General features: G+C 38.0%; 1 long non-coding RNA gene across 3 annotated transcripts in view; it reads right to left on the bottom strand.

Annotated features, from left to right (window-relative positions):
- Window positions 1–2,888: 2,888 nt before the first annotated feature.
- Window positions 2,889–17,340, bottom strand: part of LOC148109607 (uncharacterized) — a 41,175-nt gene continuing 26,723 nt past the window's right edge. Inside the window, exons 3-6 of one of the 3 annotated variants that reach the window (XR_015725593.1) lie at window positions 14,430–14,499; window positions 14,297–14,329; window positions 4,763–5,243; window positions 2,889–4,055 (exon numbers count right to left, since the gene is read on the bottom strand). This is a non-coding gene — a long non-coding RNA (uncharacterized LOC148109607). Of the gene's footprint in view, window positions 5,244–14,296; window positions 14,330–14,429; window positions 14,500–17,340 lie in introns of all 3 variants that reach the window. The other 2 variants (XR_015725594.1, XR_015725592.1) reach the window with 2 other exon arrangements.

Here is a 17,340-nt window from a genome sequence, read left to right as displayed (position 1 = left end):
AAGGTTGAAAATTAAATGAAGTAATCATTGTAAAGTAACAGCACAGTGCCTGGCAGATACTAGTAACACTCAGTATTAACAGGTGTATTATCCTCTTCCTCATCATCAGTAGATATGGTCCATATTGGAGCATCACTGCTTCCTAGCCATGTTACCTTAGAAAGGTTTCTTACATAGATTACGTTTAATTATATATTAGTAGTTCATTCTCCTTCTTACATATTATTATACATTAATGATATGTCCCATGTATATAAGCATGTATATATTATGTATGCCAGCAGGATCCCTATGTATTATCATGCATTAATGATATACACCTTGCATATAAGCATGTACATCATTAATCTTGCATAAGACATTAAGTTAAACTAATCTCCAATAATACTTAAATCGGAATGCACTTCACTTATCCAAACAAGACCTTGATCAGCAAGCCTCGAGATACCAGCAATCCTCACACAAACGTGTACCTCTTCTCGCTCCAGGCCCATAACATGTGGGGGTTTCTATATTAAAACTATACCTGGCATCAGGTCCTTCTTCAGGACAATGTAACTCTTTACTCCTATCCTACAAATCCTCTCAAACAGGGCATGTAGATGGACTGATGACTAATCAGCCCATGATCACACATAACTGTGGTGTCATGCATTTGATATCTTTTAATTTTTAGTGGGGAAAGGCAGGATCACTCAGCCATGACTGTAAAGGTCTCGACATGTAGAGCCTAGTTTCTTCATCTCTAGGTAGGGTTAGTCCACAATAGTACCTACCCAGTTACTACTCCCAGCCACCACTGCTAACAACTTCCTACATTACCTGGTCTTTTAATGAAGATCAGTAGGAAAAAGTACCTGAAAGAGCTTTGCAAAGTTCTTTGTAAATGTTAGTTTGAAAAATCTGTTTCTGGGGCGCCTGGGTGGCACAGCGGTTAAGCGTCTGCCTTCCGCTCAGGGCGTGATCCCGGCATTATGGGATCGAGCCCCACATCAGGCTCCTCCGCTATGAGCCTGCTTCTTCCTCTCCCACTCCCCTGCTTGTGTTCCCTCTCTCGCTGGCTGTCTCTATCTCTGTCGAATAAAAAAAAAAAAAAAATGAAAAATCTGTTTCTAACGAAGACAGATTTAACCCCTTCTTGTCCACGAAGGGAATTAATGTTGCAGAAATTTGCTTTTCCATTCATCCTCAATGGAAATGGTTATGTAACCCAGTTCTGACCAATGAGACAGAAAAGGATGTCCTATGGGAGACATCTGGAAAATATTTTCCTCCCTGAAAAGAAGAAGAGGGGCACCTGGGTGACTCAGCCAGTTAGGCATCAGACTCTGGATTTCAGCTCAGATCACGATCTTAGGGTCATGAGATCAAGCCCCAGGTCATCAGACTCCAAGCTGGGCATGAAGCCTGCTTCCCTCTCAGTCCACCCCCCCCCCACACACACACATGCTTGCTCTCCCTCTCTCTCTAAAGAATAAAAAGGAGAGATGCGGAAAGAAATATCTCCCCCTCCCTTCCCTTGCTGTCATTATTTGGGTGAGGACATAATGTTTCAAATTGCTACAGCCTTCCAGGCTTCTTGTTATGGGGCACTTTGGCTACGTATTCCATTACTCGCAGATAGAAACATCCCAACTGGCACAACTGCTTTGGCCCAAAACTAGATTTAGCTGAGGTCTTAAGACCAATTTTCATGTGTGGTTTCGTATGAAGGGAAATTAGAAGAAAACTTTGCATTTTCCTATCATTAATTTCCTAGACGACTGCTTTGATGGAGAGACATCATTTATTTGGAAACGAATTCATCCCTGGGCAGTGCTGCTATATGAAACAAGCCAATTGCTTTATTTTAGTGACCATATTTTACACATCTATGGCAAGATTTCAGATTGAAAATTAGATTTGAAGACTTGCAGCCATATTTATAAATTTAAAAAAAAAAAAAAAGAGGGGTGCCTGGGTGGTTCAGTCAGTTAAGTCCAAATCTGACTTCAGCTCAGGTCATGATCTCTGGGTCCTGGGATCAAGCCTCGAATCGGGTTCCCCATTCAGTGGGGAGTCTGTTTGCCCATTTCCCTCTCCCTCTGCCCCTCCTCCTCCCCCAGCTCATGCTCGCTCTCACTCTCTCTCTCTCAAATAAATAAATAAAATATTTTAAAAATATATTTCTCTGGTGTAGAAGAGCATGTTAGCTAACACTGAAAGCTTCCAGTATGGCGCATTACCATTCTAAAGAGCAATAGAGCTGATCCACAGAAAAGGAAAATGTGGAGCTTATGTAGGATACCCACAACAGGGTCATAAACTAGGGAAGTCTTTTCCAGTGGTCATAAAACCAATAGATTAACAAAATGCTTAATGATGAGTTCTAGAAATTTCAGGAGATTAGGGTTCTTTAGATATGAAGAAGTAAAAGCACTTACATAAGATAAACCTGACTACCATCTGCTACTACCTTCCCACCTAATTTTAAAGTATCTTCTCCAAGGGGATCCCTCTTACACTGTTGGTGGGAATGCAAGTTGGTACAGCCACTTTGGAAAACAGTGTGGAAGTCCCTCAAAAAGTTAAAGATAGAGCTACCCTATGAGCCAGCAATTGCACTACTGGGTATTTACCCCAAAGATACATACATAGTGAAGAGAAGGGCCATATGCACCCCAATGTTCATAGCAGCATTGTCCACAATAGCTACATTGTGGAAGGACCCGAGATGCCCTTCAACAGATGACTGGATTAAGAAGATGTGGTCCATATATACAATGGAATATTACTCAGCCATCAGAAAGAACGATTACCCAACATTTGCAGCAACATGGATGGGACTGGAGGAGATTATGCTAAGTGAAATAAGTCAAGCAGAGAAAGACAATTATCATATGGTTTCACTCATTTATGGAACATAAGAAATAGCAGGAAGATCGGTAGGAGAAGGAAGGGAAGAATGAAGGGGGGAGGTAAACAGAGGGGGGAATGAACCACGAGAGACTATGGACTCTGGGAAACAAAATGAGGGCTTCAGAGGGGAGGTGGGTGGCGGACTGGGATAGGCCAGTGATGGGTATTAAGGAGGGCACATATTGCATGGATCACTGGGTGTTATATGCAAATAATGAATCTTGGAACACTACATCAAAAACTGGGGATGTACTGTATGGTGACTAACATAACATAATAAAAAATTATTATAAAAAATAAAAATAAAGTATCTTCTCTAGCATCCCTAACAGATGATAATCCAAACTCTGTTGCAATACATCCAGATACAAGGAGTTTCTTGTATGAAAGCATGAAGCAACTTGGACTATGGACAGATAAGCCTGGTTATTAGAATATTCTTTCTGAGATGAACTAAAGCCCTTCATCATAAATTCCAACTAATGATATCAGGTATGTCTTTTGGAGTAAAACAGAACTCCCCCGTTCTAAAAGAAGGTCTTCAAACATATTCATTATAACCAGTGATTTATTTGACAAATATTACATGAATGCCTACCATGCGCCAGGCATTCTCATTCACAGCTGTTTTAACAAAACATACAAGGGCTCTGCTTCCATGGAACTTGCAATTTGGTGGCAAGGTGTAGTAGAGTGAATAGTGACTGCCCCACAGATAACAGGTCCCAATCTCTGGAACCTATAAATATTACCTTATTCAGAAAAAGTATCTTTACAATGTGATTAAGGATCTTGAGATGGAGAGATTATCCTGGATTATCGGGGTGGGCCTTACATGCAATCACATGTACCCTTATAAAAGAGAGACAAAGGGAAATTTGACCCAGACAGAAAAAGAGAAGGCATTGGGACCACAGAGGCAGAAACGAGTGACTCAGCCACCAGCCAAGGAATGTTGGCCAGCACCAGAAACTGGAAGAGTCAAGAAAGGAAGTCTCCTTCTAGAGCCTCTGGAGAGAGTGCAGCTCTGTCAATACCTTAACTTCGGCCCGGAACATTGAGTTAGCATTTGAAGACTGCAAGGCTATGAGAAAATCAATGTTGTCCTAAGCCACCAAGTTTACGGCAATTTGTCTCAATGGCCACAGGAAACTAATCTAAGGAGAAACACGGAAATACCATAAATCAACAGGAAAATTTTAGATTCAGATAAAAATAGACAGTAAAACAGTCAATGGATGGGATAAAGAGTAAAACCATCTGAAAGTTTTTATTTAGCGCTAATTAAGGTATAAAAACAGTAAGTGAATCAACAAGTAAACTGATTTCAAAGCCACCACTCTCTGCTATCATTTTAAATCCAATAGTCATCCATTAGTTTTCTGTCATTTTTTTAAATATTTCATAATTTTGAAGATGCAGACCTTAGGATTAAAGCCCCAGTGAATATGGATTTGGAAAAAAAGACAAAGTATTGTTGAGTAAGGCAGAATAATGGCCATGCTTTCAGCTCATTCACTTGGTGTTGCTGTGTTTCTGCTGAAAACATAAGAAAAATATAGGAATGATCCATAGAATGTATTGATTGAACTCCTACAGGACCAAAATAAATAAATAAATAAGGCTGTCTTCCTGAAATTCTCTCCTCCCTTGGTTCTACAAATATACACACACATATATACATGTGTGCACATGTGCGTGTGCATGCTTGTGTGTGTGTGTTGCGTGTGTTGCATGTGCATGTAACCACCACCTAAATCAACATATAGTACAATCCAGAATCCCAGCAGGCTCCCTTGTGTCATCTCTCAGTCACCGCCTTCTCAGCAGTGACTGCCGTTCTAGCGCCGTAAATGAACTTTACCTGGTTTTGAATTTTCCGTGAATAGACTCCTTGCAGTGTGTGCTCTTTGGCATCTGGCTTCTTTGCTACATATTGTCTGGGAAACCATCCAGGTTGTTATGTGCAGCAGCAGCTCGTGCTTTTTCTTTGCTGCATACTGCCCTCCACGGTACGGATTAACCACGACTTAGTTATCCCCTCTACCACTGATGGACAAATGGATTGTTTCAAGTTTGGGGACGTCATGAATAATGTTCTTAAGCATGCTTCATCCCTCCCCCAAAGAAAAGCCCAGCCCACAAATCACACTCTTCTCATCACACACACATGCTCACACACGTGTGCATGCACGCACACACAGATCATCCATCTACATTTTATAGCCTTCAGGTGGCTGGGTCATTTCATAATCATGGAACTGGTTTTTGGACATACCTTTGTAACATCTAGGTTCGCGGATTTGCTCTTGGAGTGGCTCATCCATTGCATCTCGTGGTCTCCCCTGAAATTTCAGTTTTCATGCACTGTTCTGTTCAGCATTGTAAACATGCTAGTTTATAAACTGTTATAGTTTATGAGGTGCCTGGGTGGCTCAGTCGTTAAGCGTCTGCCTTCAGCTCAGGGCGTGATCCCAGGGTGCTGGGATCGAGCCCCACACCGGGCTCCTGCACTGGGAGCCTGCTTCCTCCTCTCCCACTCCCCCTGCTTGTGTTCCCTCTCTTGCTGGCTGTCTCTCTCTCTCTGTCAAATAAATAAAATCTTTAAAAAATAAAAATAAAAAAATAAACTGTTATAGTTTATAATATATAGTTTATAATCTGTTATAAACAAAAAACAGATTAAGCTCACTTTCAATCAAAACCTCCCTGACTTTTTTAAATGGAAGATGATGTGAAACTACATCCAAAAGAATAAACAATGAGGAAAATTAAGGGAAGGGGCAAGATATGAAAGGATCAACAGACAACATAATTTTTCTAAAAGACACTATTTACAATCGCAACTATATCATGCAATACTTAGGATTTTATCTTAAATATGTATATGGAAAAAATTACAAAACATTGAAAGACAGTAAATAAACACTAAATAATTGTGAAATATCCCATGTGCATGCATAGAAACACAATATTGCAAATACATCAGTTCTACCAAATGACCAACAGTGTCAATGCAATTCTAATGAAATATTCATGGAGTATTCAAATGATGCATATGGAAGGCAAAGATCCAAGAATACTGAAGATATTCCAGATATTCCAGGAAGAGAAGGGCAAAGAACTTGCTTTACAGATATCAAGGCTTTATATCAAGTTAAAATAATTAAAGTATAATGTATTATTTCAGGTATAAACAAATTGGCCATTATAACAAAATGAACAGCCACAAAATTGACTCCCACTCACATGAAACTTTGATAGTTGACACAATAGATATGATAGTACATAAAAGGATAGTACTTAGAAACCACATAGAAGAAAAAATTAAATTGGAATCCTACATCTCATCTCTCTCTCTCTCTCTCTCGCCCTCTCTTGCAATTCAATGCAATCAAGATTCTAAATGTGAAAAGCAAAATTTAAATAATTTGAGGTAACTATCTTTCCTATCTAGAGATAGACTTCTTGAACAAGACACAAAGAGTTAATCATAAAAGATTATGTATTTTATATATATACACACATATATATAAATTAAAATTACATTAAAATTAAAAATGATTCCGTGAAAAGATACCATAAAGAAAGGGAAAGTGAAAGTCACAAACTGGGAGAAGATATTTCTAACACATAAAATTTACAACCAATTGATATCTAGAATCTATGAAAAAACAATAGGAAGAGAAAAATCAATAAGAAAACAAAAATCCAGTAGAAAAATCAGCAAATTCATGAAAAGGTGTTTACAGAAAATGAAATACACACAATAAGCTTATGCAAAAATGTCCAACCTGGAGGTGCCTGGGTGCTTCAGTCAGTTAAGCATCCAACTCTTGATTTTGACTCAGATTATGATCTCAGTCAGGGTCGTGAGATAGAGCCTAGTGTCAGGCTCAGTGCTGAGTGTGGAGCCTGCTTGGGATTCTCTCTCTCTCCCTCTCCTTCTGGCCCTCCCCACTCACACATGCTCTCTGTCTCTCTATCAAATAAAACAATATAAAATAAAATCTTTTAAAAATGCCCAGCCTCCTTAGTATAACCACAGAAACACACACACAAAGAGCTCACTGAGGTACCATTTCATGCCCAGTACATTGGCAAAAATTAAGAAGTCCAACAATATCTTTATCAGTCAAGAAAATAGAAGCCACATAGTTGTGTTATCAGAGAGAATTTAACATAGGGAATTGGTTACATGGTGTTGAAGGACTCAAAACAAAACAAAACCAGTTCCAAAAGATATACTTTTTCTTGATTCATCATAAAAGTGGCACTCCAGAACACTGAGAAAATGACTCTCTTTGCAATAAATAGTCCTGGGCCAATTACATATTCATATAGAACAAAAATAAATCTTGACTCCCACCTCACACCATATTCAAAAATCAATTCCAGGCATTTTGTAAAGCGAAGTCTAAAGTAAGAAAGCTCTCTGGGAGCCTGGCTGACTCAGTCAGTAGAGCATGCAACTCTTGATCTCACGGTTATGAGTTCAAGCCCAACTCTTGATCCCTGGGTTGTGGGTTCAAGCCCCACATTCAGCGTAGAGTTTACTTTAAAACAAATAAAGTAAGTAAGAAAGCTTTAAGAAGATAACACAGGGAAGTATTTTCGTGATCTTGGGCTAGGTGAAGATTTCTTAAAGAAGAACAAGATAAACTAACCTTTAAGGGAAAAGTTAATTAAATGAGTTACATTAAAATTTTTAAATTACAGTCATCAGAAGACATCTTTAAGAAATTCTGTGAACACCCACACCAGAATGGCTGAAATTAGAAAGACTGACCTTGTCCAGTGTTGGGGATGTGAGCATTTCAACTTTCCATGCACTGTTAGTGGGAGTATGAATTTCTACAACCATCTCAGCAACTTGTTTGGCGTCATCTACTAAAGCTGAATATATATCCGGTGGTCTGACAGTTTCATTTTTTAGTGCCTATCTGACCAAAATGCTTCTAGACACATGCACAACAATGTTCACAGCAGCATGATTCATGATCTCCCCCAACTGGAGCCGTTCCAAATGTCTATCAAAGGTCAAATTGTGGTATAGTCACAGAATGAGAAATTATGCAGCCATTAAAATGAATGAGTTGCCACGTTACAATGAGGAAGAATCTCATCAAGATAACATGGAAAGAAAGGAAGCCAGACGCAAATGAGTACATCCTCCATGATCCCATTTACGTAAAGTTCAAAAAATTAACCTCTGATATTCAAAGTCAAATTAACGGTTACCTCGGGAAGGGAGGAAGAAGATAGTGATTAAGAGCAGGGCACAAGTTTTTGGAGTACTGGCAATATTCCATTTTTTTATTTGGGTGGTGGTCACATGGGTGTGTCCACTTTCCTATAATTCACTAGGGTATATCCTTAAGATAGTGCAATTTTCTGTAAGTATGTTATTCTTAAATTAAAATTTTATGTATATATAATATATATATATAGGGGCACCTGGGTGGCTCAGTCAATTAGGAATCCGACTCTTGATATCGACTCAGGTCATGATCTTGGAGTCCTGGGATTGAGCCCCCGGGGCAGGCTCTGTGCTCAGTGGGGAGTCTGCTTGAGATTCTCTCTCTCCTTTTCCCTCGAGCACCCCTCCCCCACTATCTCTCTTTTTCACTCTCTCTCAAGTAAATAAATAAGTCTTTAAAGAAATTATATATACATATGTAATGTATATATGTATATCTGATAGTAAATAAATAGTCAAATTACATCTAGAAGAATAAAAACCATGCTTTTAACAGCCATTGATAGTAATGAGATTATCAAGAACTATCACTTTCCGTATTACACATTTCTGCAGCACATGAATTTTTTATGCTGAGCGTGAATGCATGTTATAATCAGAAAAAAAAAACATAAAAAAAATATCAATGACAACAGAAGACTAGTTAGCTACAGTCCTTTTCACTGTGGGCAGATGAGGACTTTGTGATGTGATACGCAGATTCCACAAATATAGAAAACCTGTTCGTTTCATAAGCATCTAAGAGTCTTTGTTTGAAAAGGAAAAAAAAAAAAACAAAGCACCCTCTTGCCAGCACCAGAACCCCAGGCTGGTGTGCGAGCTGCAATTTCCAGCTGTCCGCAGTTCTGCCTCATTGCTTAGGGATGTGCTTCACTGATTCCTCAAGCATAGCTCCAGACAAAACCAAAAATTTGTAAAGCAGGAGAATTCTCAAATCACCTCTACAGCTGTCAAAACCAGACCTATCACAACTTACCACTGAATCTGACATGGTTAAATAAGGTAATACATGGAGACATGTTTTTGGAAAAGAGAAGTTATGGTACAAATGCAAAATATTATTTGAAACTTGGTTGCCGGAGCCTTGGGGATGTGAATTTCCCTGACCTTTGAGGACCAGCATAGAGCAGCCAGTGATTTTAAGGAAACTCTGCATTTCCAGATTCCATAGAGAATAGTGGCATAATATCCTTTACTTTGATCCCTTCTGAAACCTTGCTTTCCACAGCTCTCCTCTAGAACATAACTGCTTTACCAGTGGTGATCCTTTGCTGTCTGGGTTTCCAGCTCATCCACTTTGTTAAATTTGGGTTTAAAACATTCCAACAAGCAAGATGCTATTATAAAGTGTTATCTTAACCTTGGGATAACATTTCTCAAAACTGTGTTCTCTAGGACACTGGTCCCATGCTATTCAAATAAAGTTTAGAAGTGGCTATAGCTACCCCATGTTTGCAAAGCAATCGTGTCCTGGAACACAGCATACTCTGAGAAATACTGAAGAAAACAATCTCTTTGGACTTTGTAAATTCCAAATTGCCCAAGTTTATTTGACCAAAGAACCTTTTTTCCAAATACTATTTACTGATATCATATAGATCTAAGGATGCATAAAACATTATATCAGAGGGGCGCCTGGGTGGCACAGCGGTTGGGCGTCTGCCTTCGGCTCAGGGTGTGATCCCAGCATTATGGAATCGAGCCCCACGTCAGGTTCTTCCGCTATGAGCCTGCTTCTTCCTCTCCCACTCCCTCTGCTTGTGTTCCCTCTCTCTCTGGCTGTCTCTATCTCTGTCAAATAAATAAATAAAATCTTTAAAAAAAATTATATCAGAAACTCTACTTTTAAACTAAAAAAATTCCAGGAGAGAAATCTTAGAAGTAGTTAAGACACTGATTTCCAGTACTTAGATCCTTATTATAGAAAGGTTCACGTGAAAAAGGCCTCAATTCTCCTACATATATCAAGAGTTCAGTCCTACTATATAACAATGCTTTGATTCAGAATGTATTTAAGGATTTTCCAGTGCCTTAGCTATAAGTACTAAAATAAATAAATTTATATTATAGGAACATGAATTGCTACTCGAGCGTAGTGGTTAAAGCTGTAGCCTAGATTCAAACAAATCTGATTTTCACTGGTAGTCAAGATTATGACCTTGGACAAGTCATTTAAATCCTCCGAGTTTCCATTTCCTCATCTATAAAATAGAGATTATAGTAATAGTACTTACTTCGTAGGGTTATTTTAAAGCTTATCAATAATACATATACAGGGGTGTCTGGCTGGCTGTTGGTAGAGTTGTGACTCTTGATCTCAGGGGTGTGGGCTCGAGCCCCACGTTGGGCATAGAGATTACTTAAAAATAAAATCTTAAGGGGCACCTGGGTGGCACAGTGGGTTAAAGCGCCTGACTCTTGGTTTCAACTCAGGTCATGATCTCAGGTCTGGGATCAAGCCTGTGGGGCCCCATGCTCAGCCAGAGTCTGCTTGTCCCTCTCCCTCTGCTCCTCCCCCACCTCAAATAAACAAAATAAAATCTTTTTTAAAAAAGAGTAAAAAAATAAAGTAAAATCTTAAAAAGAAAATATATATACAATGCTCAGTACACCACCAAATCTATGTTAGGACCTATTGTTGAAGCGTCTCATTTTGATATCAAGTAAGCCCATTAGAATATAAATATTCAAATGAAATTTGCCAAAAAGCAGTCACCATGGTGAGCTATACAGTGAAGCCAGTGCTGCCAATAGTTTTCAAATATCTTTTTTGGAAGGTGAGCAAAGGGAGGAAATAAGCTTTCTAACAACATATGGATGAATTAAAGTTTGAAGTGATACGTAAGAAACATTCTCCTAAAAAAATAATTTAACTGAATTCAATAAAAACATGTAATATCGGCTCTGTTTCCACAAAGCCGTGGATTAATACTACACTGTGTAATGGCTAATTTTCAAAAACCTAGGTTTCCTGGGGAAGAAATTCTACCTCAAGATGGCAACATAGAAATCCTGTCTGTTTCCAGTCTGCCAGCCAACCCTCCAAATTTCAGACTTACCAGTCTCCCACAATCACGTGAGCCAATTCTTTAAAATCAGTCTCTCTCTCTCTCTCTCTCTCCATCTCTCTCTACACACACACACACACACACACACACACACACACACACATACACACACATGCACACTAGTGGTTCTGTTTCTCTGGAGAACCCCGACTAATATATGCTATAAGGGATAAAAATGAATTATGACTTCATTGGATTAACAGTATACTTCTTTGCAAGTAAAATAATCTACAAATCTCTATTTTTTTGAATGCCCATCATGACCAGATCCCTTATGAAGAACTTGAATGTACATCATCTAACTTCATCCTCATAATGATCCAAATAGATGTTACAATTTATAAATTGCTGTATAGACCATAAGATCCTGGGGCGCCTGGGTGGCTCAGTGGTTAAGCATCAGCCTTCGGCCCAGGGCATGATCCCAGGGTCCTGGGATCAAGCCCCGCATTGGGCTCCCTGCTCCACTGGGAGACTGCTTCTTCCTCTCCCACTCCCCCTGCTTGTGTTCCCTCTCTTGCTGGCTGTCTCTCTCTCTGTCAAATAAATAAAATCTTAAAAAAGAAAAAAAAAAAGAACATAAGATCCTAAAAGAAAGGGCAGAAAAGTAGAAAAAAATAAAGCAAGAAATAGTAAAAAGCAAAACAAGTAAGTACGGAAAAATAACTCTGAAAATCCGTTGCCATTTTGAGAAAATATTTAGAGATATCTTGGGCTAAGCCTCATTAGCTTTTTCCAAAGAAAGTTTAGTTTTTAGATAATGGAATGAAGCACACCTTTCCCTAATTACTCAGCCCTCCACTATCCCATGGTAAAGACACAAAAATTATTTAAGGATATATACTGGGAAATTATGGAATAGATTGAGAGGCATTGAGCATGGGTGTACTTTCAGCTCTGCTTATTACTAGTTTGGGGGCCTTAGGTAAGTCTCTGAGACTTAGTTTCATTATTCATACAATGGAAATAAGAGTAAGCACCTCATAAGATTACTATGAAGATCAAATTAAATACCAGTACACTAAAGAACTCTGTAAACGATGCAGGATGTGCAAGCCCTTGTTTTCGTTAATTTGAGCTTTCTATTACATTTTCATCCGTCTGACAGTTTATTTATTATAGCAGAGATGGACTTGCAAAGAAGCTAAATTTCTATGTCTATCGGTTTCGCAGACTATAAACTCTATGAAGTCCTCCCAACACACAACCAAAGACTTTCAAAAATGAACACTCTGTCTTTAAAAACAAATGGAACTTTGAGAAATGAAAACTGCAGTCATTGAAATTGAACTCCTAGTGAATGGGTCCCGCAGTACATTTGAAACAGCTCAGTAACTGGAAGGGGGATATAATGAAATTATCCAGAATGTAACACAAATATTTCAGGAGATTCAAAAAATGAAAGAGGGATTAAGACACATGGAGAATAAGATGGAAAGGTATAATATTCAACAGGAGTTGGAAAAGGACAGAGTAGGGAAGATGCAGAAGTGATACTCTGTAAGGCAAAGCCTGAGGATTTTCCAAATTAATGAAGGGCATTAATGTGGATAGTGAAAACACAATATACTGATGGGAATAATACAATTGTGGTAAAACTTCGTAAGCTGCCAAAGACCAAAAAAATATGGTTTGCATGTTATACTCTGTTTGCTAATCACAATTCATTTCCTTGTAATCAGGAAAGTAAGTGCAAAATAATAACATGCCATAATGATACATTTAATTGCTATTTTTAAAGCATTTGGAGTTTTTCTTGTGTTTCAGTTTTTTTCTCTCTCTCTGTATCAGGCCGATTCATTACCTGCTGGAACTCATACCACAAAGCATTTTTGCCAACTATTTATGTTCTTTTCTTACTTAGGTAAAGTAAATCCCATACTTTCTCAGTGGGGTTAAGGTCAAGACTCGGAGGGGAGCCACTCCTTCCTAATTAGTTCCCCAGACTCCTCTCTTTTTTTCCCCCTTAAATGGCCACAACAGTTTAGAAAAATGTTTGGAGTCATAATCCTCCTGATAAATGAATCCTTGATCAAGCAGCTGGTTTCCAGAAGGGACTCCTTGCTGTGCTGCAATTATGTTGAATCTGAGCTCCGGTAGTTCAGGTCGCAGCCAAAGTACTTGTGGGAAAAAATACCTGTCTCGGAGCTCCTCTGTATGACACACTAAGCTAAGAGCTTCCAGCGTCTCCTCTCCAAAGCCCTCACTCAAAATATCAATTTTTCTTGTGAGCAAGTGAGAAAAATACTTACTGAGTGCATGTGAAGATCCCCTACTGGTGACCAAGGTGGGGGAAAAATCCATGCTTTTAGAGATAATGGCAATGCAAAACCTTATCCTAAAAATCTTGAAAATAATTTTCTATTTAGATAATGCACTTAATTTTTGAGCTACTGAACAGTGATCTATTAATAGTGATGGCGTAAGAACTATTAGCAGCATCGTTTTATCTGCTGAGAGTTTCTAGGTTGAAGTCATTCTAAAGGGAAATGTTTATAAAAACAAAGTTGTACCTCAGACTTAGAAAAGAAGGCACAGGAAATTACAAAAGGCTCCGTCTTAAATACTATAAGCAATGACACTAACACACACGCGCATGCAAGCACACAAATGTACACAGAACTACCTGAGCACACGGTGGATGAGTATATTTCACCTAATGCCCATAAATCTTATGGATTTATTTTCCCTCCCTGATTCTCCTAGAGTGACAAAAATGCTGTCTTCATGTTCCATGTGAAAGTACAATCCTACCTTATTTTGGTACCGTCAATAAGAACAACGTCGAAGTTGGTTTGTTTTTGCCAGGAGACCACTGTGTTGTCAGTGCCTCTAATAAGAAACATACCTTTCGGGGCGTCTGGGTGGCACAGCGGTTAAGCGTCTGCCTTCAGCTCAGGGCGTGATCCCAGCGTTATGGGATCGAGCCCCACATCAGGCTCCTCCGCTATGAGCCTGCTTATTCCTCTCCCACTCCCCCTGCTTGTGTTCCCTCTCTCGCTGGCTGTCTCTTATCTCTGTCAAATAAATAAATAAAATCTTTAAAAAAAAAAAAAAAAAAGAAACATACCTTTCCATGAGACTGCTATGACTCCACTTTTACCTTAATTACAAATAAATAAATAAATAAATAAATAAATAAATAAATAAATAAATCTTTCTGGAAAAAACCTCAGAGGCATTTTAGAAGACAATGGACTCACTGTGTAAAAGGAGATGATGATCACGCATATTCATTTAAAAAACAAGAGGCTCATGGAAGAGGTTTGCAACCTATAAAATAGAGAAAGAATTAATAACAAGAATAAATAAAGCATCCCTACTCTGTTTGTTTTCTAGGAATGTCATAACAAATTGCCCCAACAGAAATGTATTGTCTCACAGTTCTGAAAGCCAGAAGTCCAAAACCAAATTGTCCATAGAGCTGCACCCCCTCTAAAAATTCTAGTGGAGAACCCTTTTCTGCCTCTCCTGTTTCCGGTGGCTCTAGGCAGTCCTTGGCCTGTGGCTACATGATACAGAGAGAAGGAAAAGAAGGCCATGTAAAGAATCCACCTTCCTCCTCTGTATGTCTCTTAGATTGTTATTAGATTTAGAGCTCACCTAGATAATCTAGAATGATCTCATCTTGAGATCCTTAACTTAATAGCGTCTGTAAAAACACATTTCAAACAAGGTCACATTTATAGGTCCCAGAGCTTAGAGTATGGACATATTTTTTTAGGAACCACCTACTACATCTATCAATCAGACTTCTAGTTAAAATAGTTCTATAAACAGGCAATTTCCTATACTGTGTACATATAAAATTGAATGAAGAATAAAAATAGAATTAAAGATACAAACCATGTTGAATCAGAAGATTAAAGCCATAGACAGAACTGAAACTATAGGTGTAAGTGACTCCAGGTCCCAAAAAGACAAAAGAATTTATATCTTTCAAGATTAGAGAGACCAAAAGTGCATTCAGCAACAGTCCATATTAATTAATGATTTAAAAAAAAAAAACTCTTAGAAAATGAGGAATAGAAGGGAACTTACATAATCTGATAAAAAAAAATAACTCTCAAAATCTTCAAAACTCTTACAACCTTCATCACACTAAATAGCAAAGCTACTAAAGCATTCCTAAGTTGGGAATAAACAAGAATGCTTACTACTCAATACTTTAAGTGGAATAAACATTGAGAAGCAAAAAACAAAACTGTCTCTGTAGATGATATGATCAACTATATCAAAAAGCCAAGGAAACATTCTAATAAACTTCGAGTACTAAAAAACTTACAGTACTAAAACATTCTAACAAACTTACTGTTAATTAAGGTTGCTAGATACAAGATCAACATACAAAAACTAATGGTATTTCTTTTTTATTTTTAAGATTTATTTATTTATTTATTTATTTATTTATTTTAGAGAGTGTGGAGGGGAAAGGGGAGGGGAAGCAGACTCCCTGTGGAGCACGGAGCCTGATCACCCAACCCAGAGATCAAGACCTGAGTCAAAACCAAGAGTCAGATGCTTAACTCACTGAGCCACCCAGTCACCCCTACTAATGGTATTTCTAAAGACCAGCTAAATCAAGTAGAAAGTCTAATTTAAAAAAAGAAACCATTCACAAGCAAACACAAATTACAAAGGTAATGAGGAACAGAAGGTGTTCAAAAATTTTGTCGAGAATATTATAATACATCATTGAAGAAATAAATGAAGATATATACTGTATTCATAGGTAGAAAGACTCAATAATTTTAAAAAGTTGTTACTGTAAAATAGACCCAAATCTACATAAATTCTACCCAGTTTCAATTAATTTTCAAACAGGCCCTAATGTGGTACTTGATGGTATGATCCTAAAATTTGATAGTCAAGTAATTTTGAAAAAGAATAACAAGTTTAGCAGACAGTGTGGAGGTAAAAGCACCAATGGGACAGAATAGAGAACCCAGAAACAGACTCATATGCACACTAAAATGTGGTACTTTAAATCAGCAAGGAAAGGATGAACTATCTAGTAATTGGCACTTGGACTACTGAATATTCATTAGGAAAAAAAATAAGTGTTCTATCTTACACTATAAATAAAAATAATTTACAGATAGAAAAATCAAACTTTATAGTATTTTAGGTAAAAAATATAGAACATATGACTTAGAGTAGGGAAGGACGTCTTAGGAGTAAAAACAAAATGACAAAGGAAAATTTTAACACTCTCCTTAAAATTAAAAAAAAAAATCTCTAGTTCAATAAAAAACACTGTAAACAGGGGTGTCTGGGTGGCTCAGTCGGTTGAGCACCCGGGTCTCAATTTTGGCTCAGGTCATGATCTTGGAGTCCTGACATCAAGCCCCACATGAGGTCCCTGCTCAGCGAGGAGTCTGCTTGTCTGTCTCTGCCCCTCCTCCCGCTCACGCTCTCCCTCTCTCTCTCAAATAAATTAAAAAAAAATTTTTTTTAAACTGCTGTAAACAAAGTTAAAAAGCAAACTATGAGGGAAGACCTATGCCACTTATATAACTGATAAAATTCAAGCCATGAATTTAGCTTCAAGTGGATCTCCAACCTTAGTGCTCTTAGGCACAAGGAAAAAACAAGAAAAAATCATCTCTGGAGGTAGACACCCATACCCTATGCCACAAAACATCCCCACAATTAGTTTTCCAAGAAAAATAAGCAATTCATAAAGATACCTTGCAACACAAAGAAGTAAGGCACGGTAAATGACAATCCGCCGAAATAACAGATAGCAAAAACAGACCGACAGGACGAATATAACGGAGTTACTGATATAGATTATGAAGAAAATCTGCTTGGTATGTGTAAAGAGCTAAAAGGTAAGCCTGAAAGCTTGAATATATTTGCAGGAAAAGAGGACTTTATTAAAAATAGCATAGCAGATATTTAAAAATTAAATAGTATTTCTTAACATGAAAATTAAAATACTTGAGATTAAAAACACAACAAAGAGATTTGCCACAGATGAGAGAGTTTGTGAATTAGAAAACATTCCAGATGACAGTATCCAGGATGCAGCACAGAAAGAAAAAAGATTAAGCATATGAAATAAAAATTGAGAATCATATAGGAAAAAGTGAGAAGAGCTATAGGGAATCT

The sequence above is a fragment of the Ursus americanus genome, chromosome 8, assembly GCF_024610735.1.
Source record: "Ursus americanus isolate L20-20 chromosome 8, mUrsAme1.1.p, whole genome shotgun sequence".
In the NCBI taxonomy this organism is placed as follows: Eukaryota; Metazoa; Chordata; class Mammalia; order Carnivora; family Ursidae; genus Ursus; species Ursus americanus.
Note: the sequence above shows the minus strand (reverse complement) of the source record. Positions and strands in the feature narration are given on the sequence as shown.